The following is a 16,977-nucleotide window of genomic DNA, read 5'->3' on the forward strand; positions in this document are numbered from 1 at the left end:
CATCGAGCCTGTCACATAGCGCTCAGATATTCATTGGGCCTCACACAATCCAAAAGTGTCCAGTGTCCACAAGTGTCTCCTGAAATTCAAAATCTCACTTATCCTCTAGTCACTTTGGTCACAGCTGTGCCATCGAGCCTGTGACATAGCGCTCAGATATTCATTGGGCCTCACACAATCCAAAAGTGTCCAGTGTCCACAAGTGTCTGCTGAAATTCAAAATCTCACTTATCCTCTAGTCACTTTGGTCACAGCTGTGCCATCGAGCCTGTCACATAGCGCTCAGATATTCATTGGGCCTCAAACAATCCAAAAGTGTCCAGTGTCCACAAGTGTCTGCTGAAATTCAAAATCTCACTTATCCTCTAGTCACTTTGGTCACAGCTGTGCCATCGAGCCTGTCACATAGCGCTCAGATATTCATTGGGCCTCACACAATCCAAAAGTGTCCAGTGTCCACTAGTGTGAGCAGAAATTCAAAATCTCCCCTGTCCTATAGACACCTTGTACCTTGTTTTACATTACTATATAGTTTGTTGGATTTTGTCTACATTTTTACCAAAAATGAGGAAGGCTGGTGGAAGAGGCTGTGGAATTGGGTGGGGGTTGGCAGCTGGTAATGATGGTGTTGGTGGTGGATCTGATGGTAGTGGCAAGAGCAAAATAGGACCGAATGCAGGAGGTGTTGAGCCTGCGTCATCGTCTGGCTCCATAAGGCTTTGAAGGCTTAGTTTTCTAGGAGTTGGCAAACCGCTTTTAAAGCCAGAGCATCAGGAAAAAGTTTTGTCTTACATTGCTGACTCAGCCTCCAGCTCTATCGCCTCCTCTTCTTCAGTTGTAAAAAGTAAAAGCACTGAGTCGTCATTGGAGGCGCATGTTCATGAACCACACCTTTCCTTGTGTCCTTCACCCCAACCAAGATTGAAGGATGACGCAGGCCATACTACTGATTACTCCATGGAGCTGTTTTCACATACCATGCCTGGATTATCAAGTGAAATGGTGAATTACCCAGGCCAAGATGAATCTGACATGGAGTGCACTGATGCACAGCCGCTGATGGATGATTCTGCTGGTACATTCACTCAGAGCACTACATTGTCCTCGCAGTGTACAGAGCCAGATTCTGACCCTGATGAGACTCAGGTGCCCCTTCCCGCACACTATACCACCATACACGGTGACACAGAGGAAGGTGCACATGACATTGAAGAGGAGGTGATGGATGACCCAGGTGTTGACCCAGATTGGCATCCATTGGGGGAAGAGGGTGCTGCTGCCAATAGCTCAGAAGAGGAGGAGGAGCATCCGCCGCAGGCAACGACATCGCAACAGCTGTTATCTGGCAGGCACGGAGCAGTCCAAAAACGGGTTACAAAAAGCCGAAAAGTTGCTGGACTGCTTGGCCAGACGGTCAAAATAGCACAGCGTGCAAGGACGCAAAATGTCTTCCATAGTAGAAAGAGTGCAGTGTGGCACTTTTTTGAACAAAATCCTAATGATCAGGCCAAGGTTATCTGTAAGAAGTGCGCAAAGACCTTTAGCCGAGGGAAAAATCTGAAAAATTTGAATACCAGTTGCATGCTTGGACATTTAACCACCATGCACTTGCAAGCGTGGACAAAACACCAAACCTCATGTGCAACTGATCACAACGAAGGTAGTCAGCAACGCTACATTGTTTCCCCCACTGTAAGCCCACCGGTTAGCACAGCAGCAAATGTTGAGGTGTCGTTGCAAGGCCACAGCAGTCAGGGAATCTCACTGTTATATCAACGAAAGACTGATTCTAGGCCATCAGAAAGAACACGAACTCCATCACCATCATCAACCCTCTCTCAGTCCGCCCTGTCCACTGCTACTTCCACCATATGCAGCTCTCAAGTCCAGCTCACCCTCCCAGACACTATGAGTAGGTCAAGAAAGTACTCAGTCTCTCATCCGCGTACACTGGGTTTGAACGCCCACATTGCCAAACTAATCTCATTTGAGATGATGCCCTTTTGGTTGGTGGAAAGCGCAGCTTTCCGCGAACTCATGGCCTATGCAGTACCACGCTATGACCTACCCAGTCGCCACTTCTTCTCTCGCAAAGCCATCCCAGCCCTCCACCATCATGTGAAAGACCGCATTGTCCATGCACTCAAGCAGTCAGTGAGCGGAAAGGTGCACCTCACAACTGATACATGGTCCAGTCGGCATGGCCAGGGCCGTTACGTGTCCATCATGCGCACTGGGTTAATGTGGTGGATGCAGGGTCCACAGGGGACAGCGGTGGTGGGACAGTGCTGCCTAGCCCACGGTATAGGAAACAGTTGGCTGTAGGCGTTCGACCCTCCTCCTCCTCCAGAAGCGAAAGCTCGTCCACAGAGCGCAGTCGTACGAGCACTCCATCTGCAGCTGCCACTGTTGCACACGAGGTGTCCCCCTATCGAGCAGCTAGTGGAAAGCGTCAGCAGGCTGTGTTGCAGATGATGTGTTTGGGCGACAGACACACCGCCGAGGTGCTGGCCGAGTACTTTCAGCGACAAACTGAGTCATGGCTGGGCAGTGTACATCTTGAGGCAGGCAAGGTAGTTAGTGATAACGGGCGTAATTTTGTGGCAGCCATAGCCCTTTCAAAACTCAGCCAGATACCTTGCTTGGCTCACACCTTGAACCTGGTGGTGCAGTGCTTCCTCAAAAATTATCCGGAGTTAACAGCCCTGCTCCAGAAGGTGCGAAGACTGTGCGCGCACATCCGCCGGTCGCCTGTACACTCCGTTCGTATGCAGAAGCTGCAGCGATTGCTCCACCTTCCCAACCACTGCCTCATTATCGACATTGCAACAAGGTGGAACTCCACCCTGCACATGGTGGAGCGGCTGTGCGAGCAGAGGCAGGCCATAATGCATTTGTGGGAGGATACACGGCCAGGCACTTTGAGAGCAGACATGGAGTTGACCGGTGTGCAGTGGTCGAAGCTGAAAGACCTCTGTAAAGTCCTTCAGTGTTTTGAGGAATGCACACGGCTGGTAAGTGCAGACGACGCCATCCTAAGCATGAGCATCCCACTTATGCGTCTGCTCATGCAAACTTTGACGCACCTTAAGGAGCAGGCTTCTGCAGCCAATGTTGATGAGGAGGAAGAGGAGGAGGGAATCCTTGATGACATTCAGCCATTGTCTGCTCAGGGACCTCTCCTGGACGAGGTGGAGGAAGAAGAGGAGGAGGAGGATGATGGGGATGATTACTTAGGGGAGGAGGATGCATCTCGTGGGGCAAGTGAAAATGTTGGCGTGGCAAGGTCTGGTACAGGGTTTGTGCGTGACTGGAGGGATGTGGATTTGCCGGAAAGTGCTCCTCCAACCAGCACTCGCAGTGCATCATTGACACCGGGAACATTGGCCCACATGTCAGATTATGCCTTGCAGATCCTAAAAAGGGACCCCCGCATTGCCAAAATGATGAACGATGACGACTACTGGTTGGCCAGCATCCTGGATCCACGCTATAAAGGCAAATTACAAAACATCATGCCACAGGAGAACTTTGACCTAATATTGGCTAATAAACAAGCAACTCTGGTAAATCGGTTGCTTGAGGCATTCCCAGCACACAGCAGCGGTGATGGTTCTCACACGAGCCATACGGGCCGGGGTCAGCTTGGCAGAGGTGTTCGTGGTGCACACAGCAGAAGTGGCGTTGGAGACAGGGGTTTCATGACAATGTTGTGGACTGATTTTTCAAGTACCGCTCACACAACTGGTAATACTGCATCGATGGAAAGTGACAGGAGACAGCAGTTGTCAACTATGGTTACAAACTACTTTTCCTCCCATATCGATGTTCTCCCACACAGGTCATTCCCCTTTGACTATTGGGCCGCTAAACTGGACACCTGGCCTGAATTGGCACAATATGCCTTACAGGAGCTCGCTTGCCCAGCTGCAAGTGTGCTATCGGAAAGAGTCTTCAGTGCAGCTGGATCAATCCTGACAGAAAAAAGGACCCGTCTGTCAACCCAAAATGTGGATGATCTAACCTTCATTAAAATGAACCACGCATGGGTTTCCAAGGAATTTGTCCCACCTTCCCCTGATGACACATAGGGTGACTGAAAAATGGCATGCTTTGGTCCACCTCTTCCTGGGACTTGACCTATTTCACCTTTTGCATCAGCTGAATGTCCAACATCAACATATGCCACTTTCTAAAACTCCCTAACTGTGCTGCCTCCCCCCCCATGGCCGGGGTCACCACCTAGCGCACGACACCGTGCGAGTGCCGTTGCCCTGGACAGGTGGGTAGGCCGACTCTTGGGCGCGGGCACTGGCACAGGGTCCCTCATAGTGCAATCAAGTGTCTCTGACGGTGGTGGTGCACACCCGCCGTCAGACACACTGCCGTACTATGAGGGGCCCAGTGCCAGTACCGACGCCCACGAGTGGGCCCCACTTGCTTGGGCAGGGCCCCAGCATTTGCAATCTTTACCTCTCCCTGCTCCTCCGCTGTGTAGTCTGGGCCGTCAAATCCATACTGGGCCTAACACCGTCTGAGCCTGCCTCCTGATGTATAGACATATATTTTGAATGTGTATGCTATCCATACATGTTATCTGGGGATACGGTACCCTTTCTCACCTTTGTGCAATCACGTGCAATCCATACTGGGCCTAACACCGTCTGAGCCTGCCTCCTGATGTATAGACATATATTTTGAATGTGTACGCTATCCATACATGTTATCTGGGGATACGGTACCCTTTCTCACCTTTGTGCAATCACGTGCAATCCATACTGGGCCTAACACCGTCTGAGCCTGCCTCCTGATGTATAGACATATATTTTGAATGTGTACGCTATCCATACATGTTATCTGGGGATACGGAACCCTTTCTCACCTTTGTGCAATCACGTGCAATCCATACTGGGCCTGACACCGTCTGAGCCTGCCTCCTGATGTATAGACATATATTTTGAATGTGTACGCTATCCATACATGTTATCTGGGGATACGGAACCCTTTCTCACCTTTATGCAATCACGTGGAATCCATACTGGGCCTGACACCGTCTGAGCCTGCCTCCTGATGTATAGACATATATTTTGAATGTGTACGCTATCCATACATGTTATCCGGGGATACGGAACCCTTTCTCACCTTTGTGCAATCACGTGCAATCCATACTGGGCCTAACACCGTCTGAGCCTGCCTCCTGATGTATAGACATATATTTTGAATGTGTACGCTATCCATACATGTTATCTGGGGATACGGTACCCTTTCTCACCTTTGTGCAATCACGTGCAATCCATACTGGGCCTAACACCGTCTGAGCCTGCCTCCTGATGTATAGACATATATTTTGAATGTGTACGCTATCCATACATGTTATCTGGGGATACGGAACCCTTTCTCACCTTTGTGCAATCACGTGCAATCCATACTGGGCCTGACACCGTCTGAGCCTGCCTCCTGATGTATAGACATATATTTTGAATGTGTACGCTATCCATACATGTTATCTGGGGATACGGAACCCTTTCTCACCTTTGTGCAATCACGTGCAATCCATACTGGGCCTGACACCGTCTGAGCCTGCCTCCTGATGTATAGACATATATTTTGAATGTGTACGCTATCCATACATGTTATCTGGGGATACGGTACCCTTTCTCACCTTTGTGCAATCACGTGCAATCCATACTGGGCCTGACACCGTCTGAGCCTGCCTCCTGATGTATAGACATATATTTTGAATGTGTACGCTATCCATACATGTTATCTGGGGATACGGTACCCTTTCTCACCTTTGTGCAATCACGTGCAATCCATACTGGGCCTAACACCGTCTGAGCCTGCCTCCTGATGTATAGACATATATTTTGAATGTGTACGCTATCCATACATGTTATCTGGGGATACGGTACCCTTTTTCACCTTTGTGCAATCACGTGCAATCCATACTGGGCCTAACACCGTCTGAGCCTGCCTCCTGATGTATAGACATATATTTTGAATGTGTACGCTATCCATACATGTTATCTGGGGATAAAGAACCCTTTCTCACCTTTGTGCAATCACGTGCAATCCATACTGGGCCTGACACCGTCTGAGCCTGCCTCCTGATGTATAGACATATATTTTGAATGTGTACGCTATCCATACATGTTATCTGGGGATACGGAACCCTTTCTCACCTTTGTGCAATCACGTGCAATCCATACTGGGCCTAACACCGTCTGAGCCTGCCTCCTGATGTATAGACATATATTTTGAATGTGTACGCTATCCATACATGTTATCTGGGGATACGGAACCCTTTCTCACCTTTGTGCAATCACGTGCAATCCATACTGGGCCTAACACCGTCTGAGCCTGCCTCCTGATGTATAGACATATCTTTTGAATGTGTACACTATGCTATCCATACATGTTATCCGGGGATACGGTACCCTTTCTCACCTTTGTGCAATCACGTGTAATCCATACTGGGCCTGAGAACGGCTGGCGAGCTGTTAAGCAAGCTACAGCACCTGTGGTTTGCACACATAAGTTTTTCATTTTTTCAGGAATGACGGTTAGGCCTAATTCCGGAACTGCGGTTGACCTGCACTTACTGGGAAATCATTGTTCGCGGGTAATAATTGTAATCACAGATCCCCATCACTAACGTTCAGCAGGTTATCTGCACCTGTAAGCGACAAACGCTGGCCTTTTCAGTGTAGCGCACATGCAGCCACGGACATGTAAGGGCATGACACACCAGTTATTGGCCAATCTCATGTGCCAGAGCCTCACGTGTCCCTCTAGTAAGCCGGACTCAGACCGCGGGGCATGACGGAGTCTCGTTCGTTAACGGAATTAAGCTTGCAATGTGTGCATCTGTTCTGTAGCTTGCATGGTTGAGGTTTCCCAGGTGGAGTCGAATTAAACCGTAGGCTCCACTCCTGGTGGTGCCCTTCTGGACATTCCTTTAAGGTTCTGCTTTGCAACCATACTGCCCACGTAAAACAAACACTTTGCCTTCATGAACGCTGTTTGGAGGGTCATGACTCATGGGAATAACGCCGCCCAATCAGTTAACCTGCTAGAGAGATCCTTCGTTGCTCCCAAGCATGACATCACACTCCCTAGGAGGAAGGTAATGCCACTGTGGTGACCGTACTCCTGGGGGCGACACAAGTGCACTGATGCCCAGCCACTGCTCGATGAATCTGCTGGTACATTGACCCAGACCACTACATTCCCCTCGCACGCTACACGGCCTGAATCTGACCCTGATGAAACTCAGGTTACCCTTCCCATATACAGTTCCATCTTACACGGTGACAAAGAGGAAACTGCAGATGAAAGTGCAGGTTCGGCCCACCCGCCATCAGACACACCACCGTACTATCAGGGGCCCTGTGCCAGTGCCGTCGCCAACGAGTGGGCCCCCCCTGCTTGCTCAGGATCACAGCACTTGCAAGGTTGAAATACTGTGCAGTGAGATGGAAGATGGGAACGACGAGGAGTCCAGACTAGTACAGGGATTCCCTAGCGAGAAGACTTATTTCATTGTTTTCAACGTTGGGACAGCAATTTTTGGGGAGCACTATACTCTGGAGAATGATAGATGGGGCCCACCATACACTGGAACATTCCAAAGGTGAACATCAGACACTGGAGCAGCATTTACAGAGCCCATTATACACTAGAGCATTAGAAATGGGGCCCATTATGTTTGGAGCATTATTTGGGCCCATAAGACAGTGGAGCTTCATCCATGGGGGCCAACATATACTGTAGCATTATGTGGAGCTCATCATATACTGTTTCAAACATTATATGGGACCAATGATTCTGTATGGAGAAATAGATGGGCCTTGTCATGAGCTGTAAAAAGTGAAGTATTTTTCATTGTACTATACCTCTATTTCTCTGCCGTATCGGAGCATGATGAGTTGTGGTATGTGTTAAAGGGGCGCTCTTTCGCCCAGAGCACATGAAAACCTGGAGCCAGCCCTCCCCCCCCACAACTGTAGCCAAATAACCCCCATTTTTCAGTGCGTTACTTGTATTATGAAGTTAATTAAGGACAAGCTTAAGTAAGAAGAATTGATGCTTTTGGCATTCAAATAGGCACTGTTGGTGTGTTTCCTCTCCTCCTCTCACTGCCGACTTTTATTCCCCATTGACTTACATTGGGTTTCGTGTTTCGGGACGACCCCGACTTTTCCCTATAATCGGACGATCTTGCTCGACCCGACTTTTGGAAAAGTCGGGTTTCACGAAACGAAACGCGACCCTAAAAAACCAAAAGTCGCTCAACTCTAGTCATAATGCAAGGCTAATTTGAGATTTGGGACCTGATTATTGATGTTCTTATAGAATTCATTCATAGAGGAGACATCTCTTTGCCAGATAAAGAAAATATCATCAATATATCTTTTCCACAATAAGACTTGTTTCTGCAAAGTTACATTGGTGTAGATGAACTCCATTTCGATTTGACCCATAAAGATGTTTGCGTAGGGGAAGCAACATTCGACCACATTGCAGTCCCAGTCTTCTGCATAAAAAATTATTCCTCGAATAAAAAAAGTTTTTTGTCAAAATTACTGTCAACAAGGAAATGCAGAACGCTATAACATCAGAAGAGAAAGCCGTGTTATTATCAAGAAGCATTTGGACAGCACAAATACCTTTTGTGTAATCAATGTTAGTATACAGACTATTGACATCCAGAGTCACTAGTAGACTATTAGAGGGAACATATCCTAAATTCTGTATATGTGATAAAAAGTGTGAAGTATCGTGGAGATATGAGGGTGTGAAATGCAATAATGGAGACAGAATTTTTTCAAGGACTGTGGCAATAGATGATAACAAGGGGTTGGTGAAGGCCACAATGGGTCTACCTGGTGGGTGACTGAGGCTTTTATGAATCTTAGGAAGAGTGTATAACACTGGTATTACCACATGGGAATTGATGAGGAACTCACTTAGTTTATTGTCAATAGTACCAAGGGATCTAAAGTGTTTCAACAGCTCACGAATGTCCTTAGCGATATTAAACGTCGGGTCCTTGGGATCGGCAGATAAGTGTTGTCATCATTAAGTTGTGAGTAAATTTCTGAAACATAGTATGCTCTGTCCATGACAACAATAGAACCATGCTTATCTGTGGGTTTAATAATAATATGCTTATTCATACAGAGCTCAGTAACCGCTCTGCGTTCAATTCTGGAAAATGAATCCTAAGGTGACCCTGATGTATCCGTTGTAATTTCTCCATGAAGTCTCTTTGACCCAAATAGATATATGTCTCCACAGGATGGTATGTCCTAGGTGGATTAAAGTTACTAGGTCTCTATAGTTTAAGCCATTTACATAGTAACATAGTAACATAGTTATTAAGGTTGAAGGAAGACTTTAAGTGACAAGGTATTGTTGCTTAAAATATCTTCCTGTGTCGGTTGATCTTTATCATTGATAAGCACCAGTGATCCGTCATGCATAGGAGCTGCAAAGTGGGCTTTCAGTCGGAGAGTCCTAAAAAATCTGCGAATTTCTTCGTTCACAACAAATTTGTTGAAAGGTGGCGTGGGGCCGAATGAAAAACCATTTTAAAAAACCTGAATGTTCAGATGAGGAAGGGTTCTACGAGAATTTATACACTAATTGAGTGACCGTACCTGTGATTGGGTATGTATACGGAATGATGTCATGCTGTCACCTCTTCCTTCTCTTTGGTAGCGGTTTCTGGGACTTCTCCGCTGTTGTTCTAAAAAATGGGAAACATGTTTTGAACCATGGCTATCTGAACTTGTTGATGCAGAGGAATCCCATTTCTTATATGGTCTTTGTTCTCTCATAGTTTTAAATTCACGCCATTTATAAACTTGGTTGCATAGATAATCATCAGCATCTTTGAAAAATTTGGACCTCTTGCGCTCTTGAAGATATACAGTACAGTACACAAAATTAATTTATAGATTTGTCAGTCTGAGATTTTATCTTTTTGAACTCTTCAACTGTCAGGGTATTATATTAGATAGTTGCAGTTGGATATTGTTGCTCTCCATCTCAATGTCTGCTATCTCTTTCTGTAAATATTCGATGCTTAATAAGATCAAATTTAAAGAGCATTTATTTAATACTACCTGAAGAGCCCGGCGCCGCCCGGGCATAGTAACTAACTATGGTTAGTTATAACAAATTATAATGATTATATCTTTATATCTATATATATATGTATATAAAGCTGAGTGTAGAGCCCCACCCACTCCGCATAGCCACAGTCACTATAATGTCCCACATCATCCTGTCAACCAGAGCTAATGGACTACTACCTCTAATATCCCACATCATCCTGTCAGCAAGAGCCACCGGGCTACTACCCCTAATATCCCACATCATCCCATCAGCTAGAGCCACCGGACTACTACCACTAATATCCTACATCATCCCGTCAAAACCACCGGACTACTACTCCTAATATCCCACATTGTCCCATCAGCCAGAGCCACCGGACTACTACCCCTAATATCCCACATCATCCCGTCAGAGCCACCGGACTAATACCCCTAATATCCCACATCATCCCGTCAGAGCCACCGGACTACTACCCCTAATATCCCACATCATCCCGTCACAGCTGCTGGACTACTACCCCTATTATATTACACATCATCCCGTCACAGCCACTGGACTACTACCCCTAAAATCCCACATCATCCCATCAGCCAGAGCCACCGGACTACTACCACTAATATCCCACATCATCCCGTTAGAGCCACCGGACTACTACCCCTAATATCCCACATTATCTCATCAGCCAGAGCCACCGGACTACTACCCCTATTATCCCAGATAATCCCATCAGCCAGAGCCGCTAGACTACTACCCCTAATATCCCACATCATTCCATCAGAGCCACCGGACTACTAGCCCTAATATCCCACATAATCCCATCAACCAGAGCCATCGGACTACTACCCCTAATATCCCACATCATCCCATCAGCCAGAGCCACCAGACTACTACCCCTAATATTCCACATCCTAACTTCCATTCCGGGGATCCCTTTAAGAGAGGCCTGGGGTCAAAACCAAAGCGCTGGATGGATTAGCCCTGACTTCCATACCAATGATCCCTTTAAGAGGGAAGATGTGCCTATGGAATGGAGGATGTGTGATGGGTATATGGGTAGGGGGGGATTCATTTCTTGTCATGTGCTCTTCTCCTTTCTGGGGGGGCAGACAATGGCTGGGAGCTTATGTTCCCGGGGATGCTAGATTTCTCCCACCAGGTCAGTGTCTGCTGAGGTGTTGTCGTGGAGTAAGAAAACTATTGCTGATAGCAACCAATCACAGCTCAGCTTCTTTGCTTAGTGATTGGTTGCAAGGAAAACTGTTGCTCATAGCAACTAATCACAGCTCAGCTTCTTTTAAACAGCTCTGGTGAAATGAAAGATGCTTCGTGATTGGTTGGTGATACACACACATACATACTGTACATTCACTTTTATATATATAGATGCCTTCATATTTGGAGCAGAACTCTGGTTTATCTGAAAATAATGTTGGTCTGAGGGGCACTCTCAGATGCCTTGGAGTTCTTTGTACTTTGTGGTATTTTGCTAAAGTCACATAATGATGTTCTAATGCTGTTTTCTTCTTGAGAATTTCTTCAAAATCCCTGGATCAAACCTGATCTGCTGGGGTATGTAAAAATTGTCCTGGGATATTTACCTGAGCAATAATTGCCTCAACTTCGGTTTGGATAAAGGACAGTGAATTCAGAGAAATTCTGTCCCAAATAAAGTATTAATATAGTAGAGTCTAAGCGTTACACAACCAATAAATAAATAAGGGTGCTTTTCGAAAAGGACGTATATCAAGTTGAAGAAAAACCTTCGGCACACTATGTAAACTTGCAGAAGGTGATTCAATTTATTTAAAGCAGGCACATTGTGGCATGACATAAAAAGCCCAAAGCTTCGGCCTTATTTTCTGCAGTCATTGATGGTGTTGATAGTTTCTGTATAATTACAATACAATCCTCGGTTTCTTCGTTACATAGTTCTCGTACGATCACGTCCACTCATGCGCACCTCTATCCTTCCACTATAGAGCTCGTTTTGGCTGTTCACTTTCTCTGCCTCCTTTTGGCAACTTCCGTCACATGAACATATGGTGACCACTTCCAGCATTACCCAGTGAACAAATTTATGGCGCAGCCGAACTTACTTCCCCAGCACCGCACAGCTGCAACACATTTCGACCCAAGCAGGATATATAATCTCCACTTTGCCACATTACAGCACACATGCTAGCCACATGCAGGCGTCCTCCAGGCTCCTCATTCTCTCAATCAAGGTAACTTCATACATGTTTCATCACTTATCCTTTGTCTGTGCTGCTATATTTATACATTTTGTCCTCCCTTCCTTGTCATCTTCTGACCACTTCTATCTCATTTTTATACAGATTGCACATGGTCACTGCTACCACAGGTTATATAGACAGTATCTCACTTCTTGAATATCATTTCCTTGGTGTTTTTCTTGGTGTTTACCTTGTCTTCACCTCATATACTCTATACTCTCCATACTCTTCACAGTATATCCTGACAACTCTTCAGATACCTGATGCCCTCTTGACCTTTACTCCCTCCTCTTCTATTTAATGCAGTGTCTTGCATATATATGTACATCATTTTTGTTATTAATTGACATGTTTGTCTCGCTTACAGAGCTATTGTCTTCTTGAACTCAAGAAACTTTATGATATTAGCTTTACTAGTCTGTTCCATATTTTTTTTTATTTTCTTGTATTTATATTATTCTGTTATCACTCCATTTTGGGTCACTGATGTGAAATACTGTTTATGCTTTATTAGATAATCCCTGATAAAGACCAAAATAGGCCAAAATGTTGGGCTTTTTATGTTCATGCCACAATATACCTGCTTTAACCCCTTCACCCCCAAGGGTGGTTTGCACGTTCATGACCGGGCCAATTTTTACAATTCTGACCACTGTACCTTTATGAGGTCATAACTCTGGAACGCTTCTATGGATCCCGGTGATTCTGACACTGTTTTCTCGTGACATATTGTACTTCATATTAGTGGTAAAATTTCATTCAAATAACTTGTGTTTATTTGTGAAAAAATGGAAATTTGGCAAAAATTTTGAAAATTTCGCAATTTTCCAAATTTGAATTTTTATGCCCTTAAATCACAGAGATACGGCACACAAAAAACTTGATAACTAACATTTCCCACATGTTTACTTTACACCAGCACAATTTTGGAACCAAAATTTTTTTTTGTTAGGAAGTTATAAGGGTTAAAAGTTGACCAGCGATTTCTCATTTTTACAACACCATTTTATTTTTAGGACCACATCACATTTGAAGCCACTTTGAGGGGTCTATATGATAGAAAATACCCAAAAGTGACACCATTCTAAAAACTGCACCCCTTAAGGTGCTCAAAACCACATTCAAGAAGTTTATTAACCCTTTAGGTGCATCACAGGAATTTTTTTGAATATTTAAAAAAAAATGAACATCTAACTTTTTTCACAAAAAAAATACTTCAGGTTCATTTTTTTTTATTTTACCAAGGGTAACAGGAGAAATTGGACTGCAAAAGTTATTGTGCAATTTGTCCTGAGTACGCTGATACCTGATTTGTGGGGGGGAACGACTGTTTCGGCGCATGGCAGAGCTCAGAATGGAAGGAGCGCCATTTGACTTTTTCAATGCAAAATTGGCTGGAATTCAGATCGGACGCCATGTCACGTTTGGAGAGTCCCTGATGTACCTAAACAGTGGAAACCCCCTACAAGTGACCCCATTTTGGAAACTAGACCCCCCAAGGAACTTATCTAGATATGTGGTGAGAACTTTGAACCCACAAGGGCTTTACAGAAGTTTATAACATACAGCGGTACAATTAAAAAATCATATTTTTTCCACAAAAATGATCTTTTCACCCCAATTTTTATTTTCCCAAAGGTAACAGGACCCTAAAAGTTATTGTGCAATTTGTCCTGAGTATGCTGATACCCCACATGTGGGGGTAAACCACTATTTGGGCGCATGGCAGAGCTCGGAAGGGAAGCAGCGCCATTTGACGTTTTTGGCTGGAATTGAGATCGGACATCATGTCGCGATTGGAAAACCCCTGATGTACCAAAACAGTGGAAAACCCCCACAAATGACACCATTTTGGAAACTAGACCCCCTAAGGAACTTATCTAGATGTGTGGTAAGAACTTTGAACCCCAAGGGCTTCACAGAAGTTTATAACATAAAGCCGTACAATTAAAAAATCATATTTTTTCCACAAAAATGATCTTTTCACCCTCAATTCTTATTTTTCCAAGGGTAACAGCACCCTAAAAGTTATTGTGCAATTTGTCCTGAGTACGCTGATACCCCACATGTGGGGGTAAACCACTATTTGGGCGCATGGCAGAGCTCGGAAGGGAAGCAGCGCCATTTGACGTTTTTGGCTGGAATTGAGATCGGACACCATGTCGCGATTGGAAAACCCCTGATGTACCTAAACAGTGGAAACCCCCCACAAAAGACACCATTTTGGAAACTAGACCCCCCAAGGAACTTATCTAGATGTGTGGTGAGCACTTTGAACCCCCCAGTGCTTCACAGAAGTTTATAACGCCCGGGCGTGAAAATAAAAAATTCGTATTTTTTTCCACAAACATGATCTTTTAGTCACTATTTTTTTTATTTTCCCAAGGGTAACAGGAGAAATTGGACCCCAAAAGTTGTTGTCCAATTTGTCCTGAGTATGCTGATACCCCATATGTGGGAGAAAACTACTGTATGGGAACACGTCGGGGATCGGAAGGGAAGTAGTGACGTTTTGGAATGCAGACATTGATGGAATGGTCTGCGGGTGTCATGTTGCCTTTGGAGAGCCCCTAATGTACCTAAACAGTGGAAACTCCCCACAAATGACCCCATTTTGAAAACTAGACCCCCTAAGGAACTTATCTAGATGTGAGGTGAGCACTTTGAACCCCCAAGGGCTTCACAGAAGTTTATAATGCCAGGGCATGAAAATAAAAAAATCGTATTTTTTCCACAAACATGATCAATTATTCCCCAATTTTTTTATTTTCCCAAGGGTAACAGGAGAAATTGAACCCCAAAAGTTGTTGTCCAATTTGTCCTGAGTAAGCTGACACCCCATATGTGGGAGAAAACTACTGTATGGACACACGTCGGGGATCGGAAGGGAAGTAGTGACGTTTTGGAATGTAGACATTGATGGAATGGTCTGCGGGTGTCATGTTGCCTTTGGAGAGCCCCTAATGTACCTAAACAGTGGAAACACCCACAAATGACCCCATTTTGGAAACGAGAACCCCTAAGGAACTTATCTAGATGTGTGGTGAGCACTTTGAACCCCCAAGGGCTTCACAGAAGTTTATAATGCCCGGGCATGAAAATAAAAAAATCGTATTTTTTTCCACAAACATGATCAATTAGTCCCCAATTTTTTCATTTTCCCAAGGGTAACAGGAGAAATTGGACCGCAAAAGTTGTTGTCCAATTTGTCCTGAGTACGCTGACATCCCATATGTGGGAGAAAACTACTGTATGGATACACGTCGGGGCTCGGAAGGGAAGCAGTGCCATTTTGGAATGCAGACTTTGATGGAATGGTCTGCATTTGGAGAGCCCCTGATGTACCTAAACTATTGAAACTCCCAACAGGTGACCCCATTTTAGACACTAGACCCCCCCACGGAACTTATCTAGATGTGTGGTGAGCACTTTGAACCCCCAAGTGCTTCACAGAAGTTTATAACGCTCGGACGTGAAAATAAAAAAATCATTGTTTTCCACAAAAATGATATTTTTGCCCCAAATTTTTTATTTTCCTAAGGGTAACAGGAGAAATTGGACCCCAAAAATTGTTTTGCAATTTGTCCTGAGTAGGCTGATACCCTACATGTGGGGGTAAAACACTGTTTGGGCGCATGGCAGAGCTTGGAAGGGAAGGAGCACCATATGACTTTTTCAACTCAGAATTGGCTGGAATTGAGATCAGACGAAATGTTGCATTTGGAGAGCCCCTGATGTGCCCAAACAGTGGAAACCCCCAATTCTAACTCCAACCCGAACCCCAACACACCCCTAACCCTAATCTCAGCCCTAACCCAAGCCCTAACCCTAGCCCTAACCCTAACCCTAACCCTAACCCTAGCCCTAACCCTAACCCTAGCCCTAACCCTAGCCCTAATGGAAAAATGGAAATAAATACATTTTTTTAATTTTATTATTTTTCCCTAACTAAGGGGGTGATAACGGGGGGTTTGATTTACTATTTATGGCGGTTTTTATTTTTGGCAGCTGTCGCACGCTAAAAGATGCTTTTTATTGTAAAAATAGTTTTTGCATCACCACATATTGAGAGCTATAATTTTTCCGTATTTTGACCCACCGAGTCATGTGAGGTCTTATTTTTTGCAGGACGAGTTGACGTTTTTATTGGTACCATTTTTGGGCACGTGACATTTTTTGATCGCTTTTTATTCCGATTTTTGGGACGCAGAATGAACAAAAACCAGCGTTTCATGAATTTCTTTTGGGGGAGTGCGTTTACACCGTTCTGCGTGCGGTAAAATTGATAAAGCGGTTTCATTCTTTGGGTCAGTACGGTTACAGTGATACCTCATTTAGGTCGTTTTTTTATGTTTTGTTGGTTTTATGCAATGAAAACTATTTTATATAAAAAATAATTATTTTTGCATCGCTTTATTCTGCGAGCTATAACTTTTTTATTTTTTCGCTGATGATGCTGTGTGGTGGCTCGTTTTTTGCGGGACAAGATGACGTTTTCAGCGGTACCATGGATATTTATATGCATCTTTTTGATCGCGCGTTATTACACTTTTTGTTTGGCGGTATGATAATAAATCATTATTTTTTGCTTCGTTTTTTATTTTTATTTTTTAAGGGGTTC

Source organism: Dendrobates tinctorius, unplaced genomic scaffold, assembly GCF_039654945.1.
Source record: "Dendrobates tinctorius isolate UK_male_01 unplaced genomic scaffold, ASM3965494v1 ptg000003l, whole genome shotgun sequence".
NCBI lineage: Eukaryota > Metazoa > Chordata > Amphibia > Anura > Dendrobatidae > Dendrobates > Dendrobates tinctorius.